General features: G+C 41.4%; 1 protein-coding gene across 1 annotated transcript in view; it reads right to left on the reverse strand.

The window, feature by feature from the left end:
• The window catches only part of LOC127975855 (uncharacterized), a 1007983-nt gene that overhangs the window by 103996 nt on the left and 891083 nt on the right, over nt 1-12904 (reverse strand). The gene's annotated exons all lie outside the window — the stretch shown is intronic.

Consider the following 12904-nt stretch of genomic DNA (forward strand, 5'->3'; position numbering starts at 1 on the left):
ACACACCCAGGTATCGGATCAGTACTCGGTATCGGCCGATACCCTGAGCCCAGGTATCGGAATCGGTATCGGGAAGAGAAAAAGGGTATCGGAACATCTCTAGAAAAAACAAGGACTTTCGTTTTACAACCCTCTTACAACATAACTCACCACCCTGGGCGCCGCCATGACGGCAATGTCCTGGCGAGGAGGAGAGTTATAACACCTTGGAGACTATCCAGAGATGCGATATCGAACTTCAAAAGGGAAGACAAACACCCCCCTTCTTGATCGCACATTCCAGTGAAACAGACGCACACACATTCATGAGACGCACACACACTCAAAAACAGGCACAAGCATTTTTGCTGGCCCATGGACCTTCTTTTACTAAAACTACCTCTAAATGTATTTTAATGTCTCCCTTTTTGTGCTCAAATGTATGTATGCGGCATAGTGGAATATATTAATGTTACTGTGTGTTTAATGCAAACTTTATATGCATTTCGTTAAGAATAACTCTGTACCTTTGGATACGGGACTGGTAAAATCATAGTTCTTAGTGTCGGTATAATCGTAAAAACACGACTGTAACGAATCTTGATAGCAAATTACAAAAAGATGCATTGTTTCAGAGGAACGATCTTGCTTAAGAAAAATGTTTAACTTTGACATCGCCATAAATTAGACCAGTGGGCGGAGATCAGCAAACAAAGAAGATTTTTCCCGCCTTAGTTTGTTTACACTTCATTGGCTCATACTAAAAAAATAGGTGTAAACCTAGAGTTACTTAAAAGCTCAGGGAAACCTGTATTCTGGGCATTCCGCCAGAGAGAAAAGAGGATTCCCAGCTTTGCAACCGGACTTCAAGAAGTTCTCCGTTATTCTTCTTTACTTTTCGTTTCATTCTAAGTTTTCTTTATTGTCTGCTGATATTTGACTTCGTTCAATTGCCTTCACGAGCCAAACGAACTTAAGTCTAGTCATCTTTTGGCAAAGTTTACCTTCGCGTTAACCATCGAGCTCGCGTATCATCTGCTCTGGAAAGAACCACGCTGAGGCCGCACAGACCGGACAATTTGAGCGCAGCTACGCACAAGAGCCAGATCAAAGCAAGTACTTTCTTATATCGCAACTAAAATTGCTGTTTAAGGTTGTCTAGGCTATTCCATGTTTGTGAAATCATTCAATGACTTGGGGTCTCTTGCAAAGTTAACTGTTTGAAATTGCCACGCTGAGATTGCTTTTCACTTTCACTTTCTCTCCCTCTCTCTCTCTCTCTCTCTCTTTATCTCTCTCTCTCATTTATCTCATTATTATTCTTGTTCATTTACCTTGTTTAAATTGTATTTTCGTTTTGCTATATACTCATATTTACTCCGTGTGAATTTTAGTTATGTACTCTTTAGTCTGTTTTATTAAATCCTATAATTTGCTTGAATTGAATTGTTTTATTGCTCATTGAGATCGAAGTCCCTGAATCGTGTGATCTACGCTACGAGCTTTGTTTTATATGAATTAATTTTCAGTAATCTTAGTAGTACAGACACAGAAAATATTGTTTTTTCCTGATCAGAAGATTAATATTTCTTGGAGTTTGTAAGAAGGGTATTTTTATTGGATTTTGATAAGGAAGTCTAGCTTCCAGTTCGCTGGACGAACAGATTGTCTAGAGTAACTTAAATAAATTCTAGTAAAGGTTACCTTTAAATGATTAAATATTCCCTCTTTGGGTAATTTAATATTTGTAAGCAATAAGCACGTTATATTCATAGACTCATGAATATTCACTTCATTTGAGTTAATTATTCCCCAGAAAGTGATTGTTGCTACAACAAGCTAAGATGCGAATAGCTACTGTTGGATCATCAGGATGGAATGAGAGGTAGAGTTGAGTGTCATCAGCATAGCAGTGGTATGAAAAGCCATGTTTCTGAATGACAGAACCTAATGATGCCATGTAGACAGAGAAGAGTTCCAAGAACTGAGCCCTGAGGCACCCCAGTAGTTAGATGTTGAGACTTGGACACCTCACCTCTCCAAGATACTTTGAAGGACCTATCTGATTGGTAAGACTCAAACCATTGAAGTGTGGTTCCTGAGATGCCATTTGCCAGTAGGGTTGATAGGAGGATCTGGTGATTAACTGTGTCAAAAGCAGCTGTACTGAAGCAAAGTACTGAAGATTTGGATTCTGCTCTTGCCAGTCTTAGAGCTTCAACAACTGAGAGCAAGGCCGTCTCAGTTGAATGTCCACTTCTGAAGCCAGATTGGTTGCTGTCAAGGAGATTGTTGTGTGTGAGAAATGTAGAGACTTGTTTGAACACAGCTCTTTCAAGTCTTTTTGCAATGAAAGGAAGAAGAGAAACTGGTCTGTAGTTCTCTAAAAGAGATGGGTTGTGGTTGGGTTTCTTAAGTAGTGGAGTTATACGTGTCTGTCTAAATGATGAGGGGAAAACACCAGGGTGGAGGGAAGTGTTGATGATGTGAGTGAGTGCAGGTATAGCTGCAGGAGAAATGTAATTTATTAATAAGATTCGGGAGGAGCGCGTCAGATACTTAGCCTAATCAACACAGGTGGACCATAATCAAGTAATCAATCCCATAGTATAAATATCGCTGACTTACCTCTATCCATTGACGGTTTATCAGCATTTTGGTCGGCATGCATAGCACCATGTCCCAAAACCGAGATTCCTCATGAGAAGACTCATCCAGCTCTTCCTCAGCCCCATCACCGCAGCCAGCCGGCTCCAAGGCCACCCCTTCCCGTCGTGGCAACCAAATCGAGCCCCAGGCTCCAACACGCGGGCGCGGTATGGCGCGAGCAGCTACTCGCCTCCCAAAACGCCTAGGCCTACCTTCGCCGCCTCCGGCGAGAACTGCGGCTGACTCCCCCGCGTCCTCCTACCGCTCGGCCAGGCCTACGATTCCGCCACAACACAGGTGGACCATAATCAAGTAATCAATCCCATAGTATAAATATCGCTGACTTACCTCTATCCATTGACGGTTTATCAGCATCCCTCCTCCACCCCATCTCCTCACTTCAAGTTCACTTTATAATAGACGGGGAAGGGGGGGGTACTCTAGGTTCGGGCCATTCCCGAGCTCGGAGGCCTTCCCCGGACAGCATGCCAAATATGCATACCATACCTCAGCTAATTATATGTAAGCGTGAACTAGTGAAATGGCTTGAAGAAGATGAGATGGAATAGGATCAAGCGGGTAAGTAGTAGGGTGATTAGAAAGGATGAGTTTTGAGACTTCTGCCTCAGAGAGTGAAGAGAAGGATGTAAATGAGTGTAAGTTTGCTGGTGATATGAGCTTGAATGATTGTGGTGTGGAAAACTGTGCACTAATGTGTTTAATTTTATTAATGAAAAACGTTGCAAAGTCGTCAGCTATTAGAGACAAAGAAGTGAGGAAAATGTTTTAAAAACCATGCAAGAGTTAGATGAATTGTTAATTTTGTTATGGTAGTATTTCTTTTAAGCAGATGAGACATTACCAGAGAAAGAAGATAGGAGTGACTGATACACAATAAGGTCAGTAGTATTTTTGGACTTGCGCCACACCCTTTCAGAAGCTCTAAGCTTAGAACGGTGTTCGCGTAGAACATCAGATAACCAAGGGGCAGAAGGGGTGTTACGAGCTGGCCTGGAAGATAAGGGGCAAACAGTGTCTAAACAAGATGTAAGAGTGGAGCAGAAACTATCAGTAGAACTGTACGCGTCCAAAGATGCAAACAGTTTAGGGGAAGGAAGTGAAGATGAAACCATTGCAGATAGCCGGCAGATACGTCAAAAGATGACATGTGGAGGAGTAAGTGATGTGTCAGGGACCATGTTGAGGTTAAGAGTGAGGAGGAAGTGATCCAACGTGTGCAGTGGAGTAACCAGAACATGATCAGTAGAGCAGTGTCGTGTATAAATAAGGTCGAATTGGTTGCCTGATTTGTGAGTAGCAATAGTTGAAATTCGGTTGAGATCAAAAGAGGCAAGGAGAGAGTGGAAATCAGCAAACAGAGGTTTATCTAGATGGATGTTGAAATCTTCAAGCATAACTATCCTCAGAAAAGGTTAAGAGCAACACATCTAATTCATCCAAAAAGTTACCCAGTGGTCTTGGGGGTCGATAGACAACTACAAAATGTATTTTAAAAGGGTAGGTAACAGTAACTGAATAAGATTCAAAGGAGCTGCTGATACCCAAAGATGGTAAAGGCTAATTTCCAAACATTAGAGATGAGCAGCCAGTACCTCCACCTCTTCCAGTCAAACGGGGGGAGTGGGAAAATGAGAAGTTATTGGAGAGTGCTGCAGGTCTCTGTTAAGGCCATGAGATGAAGCTTTGAATGAATAATAATAGAAGTAATGAAATCAGCTTTGTTTACAGCAGACTGGCAATTCCAGAGACCAATAGAAAAAGAAAGTAGTCTATTAGCAGACATAGGCAAATTGTGCAGGTTGTTATGATTGCGCTGTCTACATTGAGTGATGCATGGTTTACGAGTGGTAATGATAGTAGTGATCTGGAAACACATAGTGAGAATTGGTTATAAACAAAAACTGAAACAGAAATTAAACAAGAAGAAGGAAAAGGAGATTAATCAAAACAATACTTTTGTATTTTTTTGTATTGAACTTTTGTATTCATGACAAAGATCTGCACAGATACATATATTCTAACAATCTGTCAATAAACACACACCTTCTGTCCTCTGTCAGCAGATTGAAGAGTGCGCTGAAAGATGGGGAGGAGACAGGTCTGCTGCCATTTTCATTTGAAATTTAAAGGGTTAATTCATCCAAAAATGAAAATTATGTAATTAATGACTCACCCTCCTGTCGTTCCAAACCCATAAGACCTCCATTCATCTTCGGAACACAGTTTAAGATATTTTAGATTTAGTCCGAGAGCTTTCTGTCCCTCCATTGAAAATGTATGTAAGGTATACTGTTCATGTCCAGAAAGGTAATAAAAAAATAATTTAAAAAAAAACATCATCAAAATAATCCATGTGACATCAGAGGGTCAGTTAGAAATTGTTGAAGCATTGAAAATATATTTTCGTCCAAAAATAACAAAAATTACTTTATAACTTTATTCAGCATTTTCTTCTCTTCCTGGTCTGTTGTGAGTACGTTCACGACGATACTGACGTATGACACTGCTGACGTGTTATCTTTGTTTTTGGGCCATAAAACATGTCAGCAGCGTCACTGCAGTGTTGTGAACGGGCTTTCCCTGTTTCCCCTGATGTCATAAAAATCACGGAGACGGCTCTTGTTCCCATTAGAGTGCAAGGTGTTCTCATCCTCAACTATCTAGATGATTGGCTTATATGAGCACAGTCTCTGGATCATTTGTGCGAGGACAGGGACCTGGTGCTTCAGCACCTCAGCCTGTTGGGCCTTCAGTTCAACCGAGAAAAAAATCTAACTCTCCCCAATGCTCAGGATCACTTTTCTCTGTATGGAGTTAGATTCCGTCAAACAGACAGCACGCCTCACAGAGGAACATGCACGGTCGGTGCTAGCCTGCTTGAATATGTTCAAGGGCAGGACAGCAATCCCACTGAAACTTTTTTCTGAGGCTCTAGGAGCATATGGTGGCCAAAGCAGCACTTACACCACTCAGCCTGTTACATATGAGACAGCTCCAGTACTGACTTTATAGCCAAGTCCTGAGGTGGGCATGGAAGCGCGGCACTCACCAGGTCCAAGTTACACTGGGCTGTTGCCAAACCCTCACCCCGTGGTCAGATTTTGTTTTCCTCCAGGCTGGGTGCCCCTAGAACAGATCTCCGGGCATGCTTTGGTTTACACGGATGCCTCAGCCACCAGTTGGGGGGCCACATACAATGGACTCATTGTATAGTCTCAGGGGTTTGGACGGGCTGCAGCTGCATTGGCACATCAATTGCCTGGAGTCTGTAACGACTGGTGAAAGGAGTGCCGAGAGGTAAATGATGAATCCAATGGTGAGATGAGTGGACGGTGTTCCGGGAGACAAGAACATCCAATCGAAGAAACACCAAAGAGAGCAGAACATGAGACGAGGAACTGAAACAATGCTCTGACAAACACAAGACGCTAGACAGGGTAATATATATGGAGGAGTAATGAGTGACAGATGTTGCTGATGACAATTAGCGGAGACGCCCACAAGAAACAATGAGTGCTGACGCGTAACACACAGACTTCACCCACATAGTGAAAAACCCCGAGATCACAGTTTACCAACCATGACAGTACCCCCCCCCCCCTAGGAATGCCTCCTGGAGTTCCCAGAAGGGCCTACCTGCTGATTGTAATCATCAATAAGGGAGTGATCCACTATGTCCCTAGCAGGTACCCAATTCCTCTCCTCCGGACCGTAACCTTCCCAGTCCACCAAGTACTGGAATCTGATTTACCGAATGGCTCCCCATATACGAGACGTGGCGGTGAGGGAACCGGCATAGGAGGATTAATGCATGAATAAAACACGGGCTTAATTTTGGACACATGGAAGGCGGGATGAATCCTCCTGTACGCCGGAGGTAGTTTTTAGGCGGATTGTCACTGGACTAATGATCTTGGTGACAGGAAATGGGCCAATACATTTGGGAGCTAATTTATTAGAAACGGAGCAGAGCGGAATGTTGTTAGTAGAAAGACACACTTTTTGACCCACAACATATATGGGAGGATTCGACCGGTGGCGATTGGCCTTGGCCTTATTGCGCTCCCTCATCTGGAGCAGAGTCTCGAGGGCTTTAGTCCAGGTGCGGTGGCACCTCTGGACAAACGCATGAGCGGAGGGGACCGTGACTTCAGACTCCAGACTAGGAAAAACAGGTGGCTGGTAACCTATGCTACACTGAAACAGAGAAGCCCGTGGCTGACACTGGTAACGAGTTGTGAGCGTACTAAACCATAGAGAGTTGTTAAGGTGTGACGGACTGGTTTGTTTACCAAGACGATTAATCCGGGCGTCCACACAGAGCGCCAAGTCGATCAGACCGTTGAGAGTTGGGGGCAACTTGAGGAGGTAGATCTCCTAATGAACATGATCGGCGCGCCCATGCAGGAAACGATCCCACTGCGCCTCCTCGTTCCACTGGCACACAGCCACCAATGTGCGAAACTGGATTGCCAAGGTGCGGAATATACATGTTGCCCCTTGGTAATATTATTATGAAATATGGTATTAGTTTCCACTGTTATGCTGATGATACTCAACTATATATCTCAATAAAACCTGATGAAACTTCTAAATTATCTAAGCTAACAGAGTGTGTTAAAAATGTAAAAGATTACGAATAAATTTCTCCTATTTAATTTGGATAAGACAGAGATATTACTTACTGAACCCAAAAACAGTACACAGAGTCTTGTATGGTGCGACTCTTTTACCGGGTGTTTTGAAGACAGTTCAATGTTTGTGCCGAAAAAATATGTGGAAACTGTAATGAAGCAGGGATCAGGTAGTTCCTCACTATCTGCACTGAAGCTGAGATTGTTCGCCAGTTTAACTGAAAGTTAACGTGCCTAGCATTTTCAATTTCATTACACATCACATGTTTAGTGTCATTAAGGGACCTTTACGGGTTCTGTGTGAATGCATGCACAGAATCAGGTAAATCACTGGCATTGCGAGTGAACCAAAATTGAACGATCCGGGAACAATTTGAAACACATTACCCGTGTATTATATGGAAGCTCAGTGTGAAAGGGGCATTAGAAACATTGCCAAGCAATGAAACATGTTACCTCTTTGTGATGCAGAAAAGCTAGTTCATGCATTCATGACATCTAGACTGGACTATTGTAATGCACTGCTAGGGGGTTGTCCGGCATCTTCAATAAACAAGCTACAGGTAATCCAAAATGCAGCAGCTATGGTCCTTACCAGGTCAAGAAAATATGATAATATTAACCCAAATTTACAGTCTCTACACTGTCTCTACACCTATTAAGTTCTGCATCAATTACAAAATAGTATTACTTACCTATAAAGCCCTTAATGATTTAGCTCCTGTGTACCTAACTAATCTTCTACCATGCTAAAATCCATCATGCGCCCTAAGGTCACAAAACTACCAAAATTTGCTATAAGTTTCTAGTTGCTGCCCATGTAATGACTCTCCAAACCATTAGTTGGCGCTGTCACTCATGAGGTGTAATGACTCTCCCATCCACTAGGTGGCCCAGCCGTTGTAGAACTCTCTGGGTCATCACTAATTAGGGATTGATTTCTACCACCTGCTGGTCATTATCTTGTTGGTGTTCTGCCTATTTAAGTGTGCCTCTTCCTTAGACTTGTGTTCAATCTTGAGCTAACCTATCGTGTGTAATCCTTGCCTAGGAAGTCAAGTTTGTTAAACTTCTGGTTTTGTTACTGTTCTTCTTTTGTTTTGTATTTTCACTGAGGAAGCACGGCTTCTTTTATGTTGTTCTTTGGGAACTTGGAGCCTACAGTAAAACCCTTTTGTTTGATTGACAAAGCATGCTTGTTATTCTTCTGCTCTTGGGTCCAACGGATATCTATCACTCACCATAGCCCAGTGGTAAAGAGGGAACTCAGTTGACTAGAAGACCTGAGTTCGATTCCAGCTTCAGACACCCATTACAGGTCCAGTTCATCCTGAGGAAAAGAGAGGACATGATAGCTGAGCCACACTTAACCTCATATATCTATAAAAGCATAGTGAAAAGCCTTGATACCAGCCGTTGTCAGTGGGTAGGGAGTGGAAGGGTTGTACCTGGTATTCTCTATATATTATGTCCCCTTGAGAGTAGTAATACAAGTCATCTTTGATGTTGATGTGACATTATTAATGTCCCCATAAGGAAAGCAGCTTGTAAATCTTACAGAAAGGAAAATGCTGAAAGGTTTGTGTGAGGTTGATTCTGTGAATAAAAAGTACATAAAGTACAGACCAAAAGTTTGGAAACATTACTATTTTTAATGTTTTTGAAAGAAGTTTCTTCTGCTCAACAAGCCTGCATTTATTAGATCAAAAATACAGAAAAAACAGTAATATTGTGAAATATTATTACAACTTAAAATAATAGTTTTCTATTTGAATATACTTTAAAATAAAAATACAAATTATTCCAGTGATGCAAAGCTGAATTTTCAGCATCATTACTCCAGTGTCACATCCAGTATATCACATGATCATTTAGAAATCATTCTAATATTCTGATTTATTATGAGTGTTGGAAACAGTTCTGCTGTCTAATATATTTGATGAATAAAAGGTTAAAAAGAACTGCATTTATTAAAAAAAAATCTAATAATATATATTATAATAATATATTTTCTTTACTATCACTTTTTATCAATTTAACACATCCTTGCTCAATAAAAGTATTGATTTTATTTAAAAAAAAGAAAGAAAAAAAATTTACTGACCCCAAATTACTGACCAGTAGTCTATATTTTAAAAAATATAGCTTTTTTTTTTTTTTTTTTTTCTTCATCAAAGTATCTTAAAGTATCACATGAAAAAATATTAAGCAGCAGAACTGTTTCCAACTTTGATAATGAATCATCATATGAGAATGATTTCTAAAGGATCATGTGATAATGATCCTAAAAATTCAGCTTTGCATCAAAAAAATAAATGATAATTTAAAGTATAATACATTTAAAAACAATTATATTAAATTGTTATAATATATCACAATATAAATTTTTTTTCTGTATTTTTGATCAAATAAATGCAGGCTTGATGAGCAGAAGAAACTTCTTTCAAAAACATTAAAAATAGTAATGTTTCCAAACTTTTGGTGTGTACTGTATATGGAGAAAAAAAATATTCCTTCTTAAGGTAGCAAAGGGTGCAAGACCATGCTGCACTGTCTTAGAGGAGGGGAAGAGAAAACTAGAGGTGCAAGTAAAAATCTATTCTTATATGAATCGCGATTCTTTCTTCTAATGATTCTAACGGATTCACAAGTTTCAAAATCAATGTTCTAAAGCAGTGGTTTTTAATACTATTCCACACATCCCCTTGCTCTGCACACGCTCTGCATCTCTCTCTCTCTCTCTCTCTCTCTCTCTCATTCAACTCAGCTCCAGCAATGAACTGTTACAATTATACACTCATATTCACATAGCTATGAGAAGCATTAAACATGGACACATGTGCATTTGCAGTACTGTATTGAGCTTTAATCAATATAAAACTGTATATTAAAAGCTAACATAAGCAGTAGCATTTACAAATATCAGGGTATCTAAAAGTATGAGACAACGACCAACAAAAAACATAGGTCTACCATTAAAAGCCGTCCTTGCGAAGGTTCTGCACAATCCTCGTCAATAATATCCTCTAATTCTCAATCGGGTTCAAACTGATAAACGATATTAACGACACCATTGTTTACAATACAACTGGAGCACATGCCGCCAAGGTGAGGGTCAGGACACTTAGAAGCACACTAAAGGCAGTTTAGCTAATCACAGGATACTGGGCTAGCAAACCAATCAGAGCCCATCACCTATTTCTGAGGGAGGGGCTTCATAAAAGTAGGAAATCACCATTATGTAAATCAGATAAGGGACAGAGAGATGTGGAATAAAGGTAAACTATGTGAAAATAATGCAATCAATAACGCAATCAAGCCTAGAAAAAGAAAACATCTCAGGTTACGCATGTAACCATGGTTCCTCGACGGAACGAGCACTGCGTCAGAGGACACTTATGTAATGCCTTCAGCGAGACCATGCTCTGAATCACATGTGTAATCAGTCCAATGGAACGACGAGACATTATAGGCAGGTGATGTAGCAACCAGGGAGCTATAAAAGCACTTGAGGTGGAAAGAGCGTCAGCTTCTAGGAATGAAGCAAGCGCTGACAGTGATGCAGGAAGTATGTCCAAGAGATGCAGCATCTCATTCCCTCGAGGAACCATGGTTACTTCTCTGGCTTGAGGCCTCGGCCTCAGCATAGGGTGGAGGACACTTGTAACTAGGGCTGTCTTCAAACTGAATGGCCAAAGAGAGTGGCGTGGTAGGCAACAATGGCCACCACATAGAGTCAGGACTGTACCAAACAGGCAGTTAACTGGGTCGAGCTGGTGGTCTCCGCACCAAGAAGTGAAAAGTTTCCACTTCAAGGAATACAGTTTCCTCGCAGAGGGAGCTCTGGATTGGAGAATGGCAGAGGTGGGTAGTAATGAGTTAATTTACTTCTTTACATTCACTTGAGTACATATTTTTTTGGTAACTAATACTTTTGGAGTATATTTAAAGATGGGTACTTTTACTCTTACTTAAGTAAATTTTGGGGGAAAAAATCTGTACTTTTACTTTGTTACTGTACAATATAAGTAATAAATGCTTCAGTTTATTCCAAACGTGCCATCTACTTTATTCTGGGCAATGAGCAATGCCCATTCGTGAATGATTAATTCTTTTGAGTCAATACATTTCAAAAGCTTGATCAAACCAGTTGGAAAACCAGTGAATTGGTTCGTTTATCAGTTTGAATGATACACTCAGTTCCCTGCTGCGTGAGTGTTTGAAGTGGTTCTCACTCAAAGTTGTAACAGAAAGTTTAAGAACATCAAGAGCATTGAAGACGTGCATTTGGATCTGCACTGAATTAAAAGCAAATCTACAAAGGATATTTTTTGCTTGCCATGAATATCTGCGTGCACTGTCTATGGTTTGTTCCCAGTTACTTGACTGTAACCTTGTTTCCTGAGAAAGTGGAACGAGATGCTGCGCTGCTCAGTGCATTGGGAAACATCTTATTCGTGACCAGCTGTGAATAATGTGCGTAACACGTCGATAGAATTGACCCGGTGGTAATATAGCCTCAGTTGATGACGTCATCGGGGCGCGCCCGCAACACAGGGCTATAAATAGATGAGCCACATGTGCATCAACAGGACATTTTGTCTGAAGAGCAGTCCTGGGACATATTCAGCATGGCAACCCAGCTCAGCGCATTGGGAAAAAGAATACACACGCTGCTTGAAAAATGTCTAGAACCCTAAGGTTGTGCAGGTGTGCTACCAAACCACAAGAAGGCCTCAGATATTAGCTTGTGATGTTGGCTCAAGGACATGAGAGCCCGGAGTAGCATGGACATCCAAACTATAAAATCTTATGAATGTGTGCGGAGAGGACCAACCTGCCGCATCACAAACCTGTTGTAAGGGCATACCCCTTGCTAATGCACTAGAGGAGGCGACCCCCCCTTGTGGAGTGAGCTCTAAAACCTATAGGCAAAGCTTGACCGCGCACCTCATAAGCAAAAGCAATACCATCCCTTACCCATTGAGACATGGTCTGCCTGGTGGCAGCTGCTCCTCTGTTACCACACCATAACAGACAACCAGTTGCTCTGACTTACACCACTGGCTAGTGCAGTGGGTGTAAGTCTGAAGAGCAAAGAGTGGACACAGTCTAAGATTTCTCCTGCTCCAAAGTTGTGAACAGCTGGGGGCAGAAGGCCTCTAGAATGACCGGATGTACAGCTGAAAACGTACCTTAGGCAGGTAATCAGGATGAGGATGCAAAATCACTTTTACCCTACCTGGGGCAAAGTCTAAGCATGATGACTTTGAGATAGACAGAGCCTGCATATCCCCAATTCTCTTCAAAGAAGATTTTGCCATGAGAAAAAAACATTTTAGAATCATAAGTTTATCAGAGGCTGATTGTAAAGGTTCAAAGGGGGTTTCAACCAGACCCTCGAGAACTATAGCTAAGTCCCAAGAAGGCATCTTGGTTTTCACTGTAGGCCTCAGTCGTCTGGCCCCACGAAGGAAGCGAGAGAGCAGAGGGTGTCTCCCGAGTGGCATCCAGTCAATCAAGGCATGACAAGCCAAAAGAGCGGCAACATAAACCTTAAAGGGAAAGTTCACGTAAATATCAAAATTATGTCATTAATAACTCACCCTCATGTTGTTCCA

Source organism: Carassius gibelio, chromosome B17 (assembly GCF_023724105.1).
Source record: "Carassius gibelio isolate Cgi1373 ecotype wild population from Czech Republic chromosome B17, carGib1.2-hapl.c, whole genome shotgun sequence".
NCBI lineage: Eukaryota > Metazoa > Chordata > Actinopteri > Cypriniformes > Cyprinidae > Carassius > Carassius gibelio.